Source organism: Rhipicephalus microplus, chromosome 6 (assembly GCF_043290135.1).
Source record: "Rhipicephalus microplus isolate Deutch F79 chromosome 6, USDA_Rmic, whole genome shotgun sequence".
In the NCBI taxonomy this organism is placed as follows: domain Eukaryota; kingdom Metazoa; phylum Arthropoda; class Arachnida; order Ixodida; family Ixodidae; genus Rhipicephalus; species Rhipicephalus microplus.
This window is the reverse complement of record NC_134705.1, coordinates 49821188-49829499: the sequence shown is the minus strand read 5'-3', so window position 1 is coordinate 49829499 and position 8312 is coordinate 49821188.

The window sequence follows — 8312 nt, the reverse complement described above, 5'->3', positions numbered from 1 at the left end:
CAACAATACCTCATAGATAAGTTAGAATGTAAACAGAAAAGAGCTAGTCGATTCATAGCGCGTAATCACAGCTACCCGTCCAGTGTTACACAGATTAAAAATAGCCTTGCACTCGAGCCACTGAAAATTCGCCGCGACATCTCACTTTTATCACTATTTCACAAACGCATCCACACCAGCATGATGCCATCTGTTCACCTTAATCTAGCACATCGAACTTCGAGCAGACTACATAACACCTTTAGCTTATCACGCATGTACGGCATACTAACGTTTTCAACCAGTCGTCTCTTCCACGAGCTATTCGTTTGTGGAATGATTTTCCAGATGATCTTGCGTCAGAACAAGACCACACAAAGTTCTATCATACTCTTAAAAAATACTTATGCACCAAAAACTGCCTATCGCATCTTCGTAATCATCAGTGTTTCTAGGACTGTTGCCGATGTTTTTGCACTATTGCTAGGTTAAAGTTACTGTCATAATATTTATTTTTGTAATTAACCTTCACATACTGTAACTCACTTTTCTAGTATGTATGTTGCTTACATGTTCATAAGTATAACTGCATTTTCTATTATATTCATTATTTGCCTATGTATGTGTAGATATTACGTATATGTATTTTTCTAACATATTATCTGTACCGCCCCCCTTACACAATGCCCCTCGAGGGCTCTGTAAGGTACTGTAAATAAATAAATAAATAAATAAACTTCACTATTTCTTCTAGCGTCACCTGTCTCCATGGATGAGTCACGTCACTACACATTGTTAGGCGTTCCAGTGTATGCATTTGAGCACATTTCCTCGCATTTTCGCGCACCATAATAAAGACAAATCACAGCATATCCACGGAGTGAATGATCATGAGTGGTGCGAAGCGCCCGTCTATCCGTCCATGCGTCGGCCTGTCCGTCCGTCTGTATTTCCCTCTATCCATTCAATCTTGTTTCCATTTGTCCATACGTCCATCCACCCTTGCGCACATCCGAGAGTCTGCCCAATCATCCATCCGTCTGTCTGCCTGCCTGTACGTCCATCTGCCTGCCCGTCTGCCTGCCCATCTGTCTGTCTGTCTGTCTGTCTGTCTGTCTGTCTGTCTGTCTGTCTGCTTGTTCGTCCGTCCGTCCTTCCGTCCTTCGGTCCGTCCGACCATCTGTCTGTCTGTCTGTCTGCCTGCCTGCCTGCCTGTCTGTCTGTCTGTCTGTCTGTCTGTCTGTCTGCCTGCCTGCCTGCCTGCCTGCCTGCCTGCCTGCCTGCCTGCCTGCCCGCCCGCCCGTCTGCACCTGCTCAGTGAGTCATCAAACTAGGTGGTGACGAACCACGATCAGCTAGGAAGGACAAACCGACAGCTATAAGGAGCTTCACCCCTAAAGCATTATCGCACGCAGTATGAAACGTTTCGCGCTGCTGCCTAGTCAGGGCTAAAATGTTTCTCGGTGGCCTTCTTGTCGCGAGCAAAAGCTATGCAGCCGGCGCCAAAACAACGCACTTCCGTGAAATCTGGACCTCACACGCAACCAGAGTAGCCAAAAAACTGGACCGAAACATCACCGCCGGCCTACTTGCTGCGGAAAACAAAATTTGAGACCGTAAACAAAACAAACTCATAAATGGCTGCGGATGCCTCAGGCTGACGCCAAAAATCGTGGCCTTAAAACTTGAAGCGGAGTGTGCTGTCATCGTTGGACTCTTAAGATCATCCTCATTCACTTTCTGGTGTTGTTGCGAAAAAGTTTCGAGAGTCGCCTATTTTTGGCAGTGCAAGTGCGCGCTTGTGCGGGCGTTACGATGACGCCATCTTGTGACTAGTGACACTAGATGTAGTCGTCTGTCTGATATAACGATACAAGCGAAACTAAAGCTGCTGGAAGCTGGGTGAGAAGGCCACTTCCACACTATATACATAAGGCAGACTTTTGCCAATACTTTTTGTACGCTATAATTTTCTCACTCTTAGCAACAGCTCTCTACTGAGTAGCTGGCATAAATTTCTAGCAATTATTACTGCTCCGCACATTTACATAGCAAAGCTGGCACCTTAATTTCATATTTGACTTACAGGGCTTCTTTTGATAACAGAACTTTGGTGTTACTGTGGTATAACTACGATGGACACACACTTGTGTCACGTTGGCCGACCAAGTGCATTTTCTAATCAACACACGCATATTGTTTTGCACAGGGCCCTGTCAAAAATCACTGTGTCGTCAAAACTGGCACATATAAATTGATTATGAAAGTTGAGTGGCAAGACTAATTACAAAAAAAAAGTGCCGCTTGCACCAGAAACAGGTTTAGCATGCCGAAGTTGACGACCTATAGCGTCCTTCGCCGGTGATCGATTTGAAAAGACGGGGTAACGAAAGAGCCAAAAGTTCTCACTATAATACCGTATGAGCGTCTCTGCAAAGCAGTTTATTTGATTACGGAAAAGAGTTGTCATTGCGACGAATGCTACGAGCGAAATCTCATTAACTCTGCCCTTGTTCGTTGGCGAAATTGAATAATTCGGACATTATTAATGTTCCGGTAAAATAAATTATTTATTTATTTATTTAATTTATTGCGATAACGTTAGGTCCAAATTTGCATTCTACGTTCGGATTTTAGGTTAATACATACATTGAAAACAACTTCAATAGAAAAGATATTTCCTATTACAAAAACAAGAAAAGAAAAAAGAAACAGCGAGTATTATAAACTACACATAAAAGTCAAACACATTCACCGACATCAATTTATTACTTATGCAGGAGCAGAGAAACCAACAAAAATATAAATGTAAACACTTATGAAATTTATATAGAACAACACTGAATATTTTTCCTTATATGATATATATAAAGATATCGGCGCAAAATTATGGCACCGGCTACTCCTTAGCCCTTGAGTGAAACTTGAACACGTATCTTGAAGTAAAGCATACAAAGCAGTACATGGAAAATAGAACACTCGGGCACAGATATGCAAAGACACACTCATACGCACATATCACAACAAAATTATAAGGAAATGCTCGAAAGTCAACGAATTAAGTCTCTGATGAGGTTCCTCATTATAGTTCGTTCAAACCAGCACAAAACAGCAGAGCACACGTCTGGTTCCCATGAAGATGTATTCGCTTGTGTGTACATAATAGTCGACATGCATTCACTTCACTACAGACACATGAGGGTGTCACATGATACTACACACAATAAGTACATGTGTTATACAAATGAAAAGTCTGCATTTCTTAGTACTTGTCAGCGATTCCGCTGTGGTGTAAAAACGCGTTATTGCTTTTAAAGCGTGCGACTGTAAAACTGTTTTTACTGATGACAACCGTATTACTCCTACAATTATTCCGCTTATCGCAAAACCAATTTAACCATTAAATATAAGTGATGAGGGTATTTTTAACCTTCTTCTGAACTTAGACCCCAAAAAAGCATGCGGCCCTGATAATATCGCCAACAATTTTCTTTTACGGTATGCAGAGTGGTGCAGTAAATACCTAGGCATTATATATCGCAAATCTGTTCAAACTGCTAAATTTACATCCGAATGGAAAGTAGCCGAGGTTATTGCAATACACAAAACTGGATATACAGCTGTTCCCTCCAATTTCAGACCAATATCGCTCACCAGCACGTCACGCAAAATACTTGAACATATAATCCTAAATCATTTAACTGTCTTTCTTGAAAATAACAACCTTCTGTCTCCTCACCAGCGTGGCTTTCGGAAACGGTTATCAACTGCAACCCAGCTTACTGAAGTTGTACACGATCTTGCCCTTTGCATAAATAACCGTTCCCAAACAGATATAATACTGCTTGATTAATCGAAAGCGTTCGATCGTGTCTGTCATACCAAACTGATTTCAAAACTGCAAAACATAATAGGGGGTGGAGAGATCATGAATAGGGTAAAAGATTCGATTAGCGACCACCGACAGTTTGTGGTTTACGAAGGCGCATTATCAGGGACGGCTTCTGTAAAGTCAGGTGTGCCCCAAGACTTCGTCCTTGAACCATTATTATTTCTTATCTATATAAATGTCATTACAGCCGACATAGACGGCAAAATTAGGCTTTTCACTGACGACTGCGTTATTTACGGGAAAATTAAAGACAGCGATGACCTCAAGGCACTAAATAGTTCATTGGAAAAAATTTCTCACTGGTGTGAAGAATGGCAAATGTCGATAAACTTAACAAAAATAGTCTGTATGACGGTGACCAGAAAAAAAGGCACCCTCTGAGTTCACTTACACAATAAGCAACACACCTTTACAAACAGTCACACTGCAGAAATCTCTCGGTGTCAAATTATCTTCTGATCTGAGATGGGAAGCGCTCATAAATAACTTACAGCTGCCGCTTCGCGCAAGCTGTTTTTCTTAAGAAGGCGTCTCCCACTTGCACCGACACAAACAAAGCTCTTAACCTACACAACATTCGTTTGTCCAATTTTATAGTACGCCAACACTGTTTGGTTCCCTCAATATGCCACTCATATCGCAATGTTCGAATGGGTACAAAGGAAGGCCTTAAGGTTTATCTATAACAAGTATAAACGCCCCGACTCGCCCACTAACCTTTTACAATCTTGCCGTCTTCCTACGCTAGCGACAAAAGCAAAAGTGGCGCGATTAAAATTTCTACACAACCTGCTTCATAACCGCCGCCGCATCGATGCATCAAAATACATCTCCCTAGCAGATTCCAGAGACCTAAAACCCAAACTTGCGTTCACTATTACTGAATACACCTTGAACAACAATTGCTTCAAGCATTCATCCTTTCCCCTGTCAATAAGAGAATGGAATTGTCTAGATTCCTCGATTACCAGTATACACTCATTGTCAGAGTTCAACTCAAAAATTAAAGACATGTTCTGCAAATAAATTTTTTGTTATCTTTTTCTCTTTTGATGAGCCATGTGATGGTTTTTTCCAAAAGTTACTTTGGTGGAATAAATGTTCGCGTTCAATTGCGCCTAAACAAATTTGTTTTGCTTGGTGCAATAACTGGTTCAAAGTTAACTAGGTGTGTATTTTTCTACTGTATTGTTCCCAGTGCTCTTGTGTTTGTGTGCAACTAGTGTTGTATTGTCTACTAGATAAGAACTGTCTTGTATGCCGTCTTCAAGTAAGTACCAATTGTTCAGTGTTTGTATGCAATTAACGCCACATTTTTTTCAAAAATGTACACACTGAACTTTGTAAAGGCCTCTTCAGGCATTTATACCTCCAGCCACTCTTAGATGTTCTGACAAATATGCCGCTGTACAAATATGAAACTGAAAGCTGTAATGTGTATCAAAGAACTGATGCCCTTTTTCTTTGGTCTCTTAAGAGACTGACAGTATTGAAAATAAATAAATAAATAAATAAACTTTAGTTGGCTACGGCCCCAGAAGTTTCTGCATGCTAAACAGCCTGCGGTTTGACGCCAACAATTCCGATTTAAGATGGCTTCTTGGCGTGCCTTGATGTGGAAAGTCAAAGAGAAGGTGACATACGTCTTGATCTAAAAATCCACATTCGCATTCGGGAGTTTCAGCTTTGCCAATTCTGTGCAAAAAATGTTTAGTGTATGCGGTGCCTAGCCTCAATCGGTAAGTTAGAGTTTCGTGACTTCTATCTAATGCCAGCGTAATTTTGAATTCAATAAATAGATTGATGTGATATAAGTCGCAGCTCATTGTACTTTGGTCAAACCAAGCAGTTTTGCTCATTCTGGAAGTTGTATTTTTTATAATACTACGCAATTCATTTTTCAAAATTGGTAAAGAAAAAGTAACGTATTTACGATAATCTTGTCCTGCTGCTTCATCAGCAGCTGTGTTTCCAGGAATGTTGCAATGGCCAGGTATCCAGTGGAATTTGATCTCATGTTGCACCTTGTTGGCTTTGTTGAGCTCTTTCAGCGTTTTGTATGTCATACTATCACTTATTCCTGTCGTGTTTGTACTGAAGAGTGATCGTAATGCGGCCTGTGAGCCCCTGAAAAGCACCCATTTTCTCGTGTCTGCTGCCGGGTGTCTATACTTTATAGCATACAAAATAGCGAATTGCTCAGCGGTAGTAGATGACGTCATGCGACATAATTTAAATGATTCCTGAAGATTGAGCTTTGGTATAATAGATGCCGATGTTGAAGACGTTGTAATACTTGATTCATCTTTGTAAATGTGTATGTACTCTGGATACCGCATGTGTATCTGATAAAGCGCTAGTTGTTAAGCAGCTTGGATGATTATGTCTCTCTTTCTGATACTGCCATTCACTGAGAATTCAATGCTTGGTATTGCAAGCAGCCATGCAGAATAGTCCATTTCAGAGCTCCAAAATTCATTTTTTGGTAATATATGCACATTAATCTGTATTTCTTCATGAGCATTGCTTTTATTCCTTCGTAAAAGCTCCAGTGCCAATGGGTGGTCCTTGTGTTGCGTCTGTAAGCGAAAAAGTTGGTGGCATGCTTCGATTGTTATCATGACCAGAAAAGGTGGTTGTCCAGTCTCTGCTATGACAAGGCTGCTGGAAGTCACTAGTAGAACACCTATGCAGACGCGCAGGGCTCTAGCTAATAGTCTTTGTAGTCGCTCCTCTGAAGTGCGGGATAGGCCCTGTGAGACTGTTGCAGAGTATGGAACTTTTTGTCGTATTAAAGCAATGCGAGCAGCGAGCATGGATGATACAGATGCGCCCCATGATGTCCCAGCAATTCCGCGGAGCATTTTCACTAGCATATTCACCTCATTTTCGAGTTTCTTTATGTGAGGTGCCCATGATAGCTACCTATCAAGTATTACTCCAAGAAACCGATGCTATGTAACAATCATTAGTGGTTCTTCTTCTAAATTGCGATTGAAGTCTTTTAACTTCTTACGGGTGAAGGACAATACAGCTGTCTTTGCGTGCAATAGAATCATTCCGCTTTCTATTAAAAAGTTGTTGATAATATTTATGCCGACTTGAAATGCGATCTGAATTAACCGTATGTCTGTGCCACATGTCCAAATGCAGACATCATCTGCATATAAGGAGTATTTCAACGTGGAAGCAGTCTTTCAGCTAAATTAGCCATAAACAAGTTGAAAAGATAAGGGCTGAGTACGCTTCCTCGTGGCAATCTCTGTTGGACGTCGTGTCCCGCACTCTTTTCTTCGCTCGTCTGAATAAGTATTTTGTGACCTGATAAAAATTTATATATCCACCGCAAAGAGCTGCCGGACAGTCCGAATCCCAACATACTCAGCATAACATGAGTGTGACTGACTGCGACGAATGCCCTTTTGAAGTCTAAGAACACTGCTACCGTCCAACTACCACCGGCGCGTTCATGCTCGACATACGTTACTATGTCCAGTATTGCACCCATTGTGCATCTCTGCTTTCTAAAACATGTTAAGTAGTTGGAGAATACACCAGTTCTGTTGCACTACCATTGGAGTCGTGCATCAATCATTTTTTTTCCATTACCTTACATTGGCAACTTGTCAAACTGATTGGGCGGAAGGATTCAAGGTTCAAGGGCATCTTAGTCGGTGTTAAGATCGGAATGATACGTGAAAACTTGAATGATACGTGAAGACTCGTGTACAATTTCTTTAGAGCATATTTCTTTATTCCATATAGCATACTGTACGTAATGACATTCGGTCCAGAGGCCGATTTTTGACGACTTGATGATATAGCACAATGCAGCTCGCTTAAAGTATATACATGGTCTAGTTGAGGATGCTGGGCCCAAAACAAACATTGATTTTCTGGCTGGCTAACGCGACAGAATTATAAAATGAGGCCCATTGTGATGCGGCGAGCCTACTGATAAGTTGACAAAATGCATCAGCTACCACAACTTCCCGTTTGTCCAAGACTACAGCAAGAGCACAAAATGGGAAGCTCTGTGATACACGGCCACTAAATGCTCGAATTACAAGCCAAATGTTTGGAACAGGTGTGTGGGGAGAGAGCGTGCTACAAAAATCACGGCAGCGTCGTTTACCTAAATTTTCTACTCGTCTGCGGATTACACTGTGAATTTTCTGTGCATTTTTGTATGCTTCTAAACTTCCGCTGCGTTGATATGCCCTTTCTAAACGTCATCTGATGGCTCTTAGATGTTCATACTCTTCGTAGACTGCAGCATAGTCTTTTGTAATTGGGGCTTTCTTTGTACATTTATTCGCATTATCTTGCAGAAATTCAGTAAAATTTTCAACTGTCGTGAGTTCACTATTTTGGTTTGTTAGGCAGTACTGAAAAGCTTTCCAATTTGTCAGTTTGCTGTAGGGTCTAATGTTAATTCACA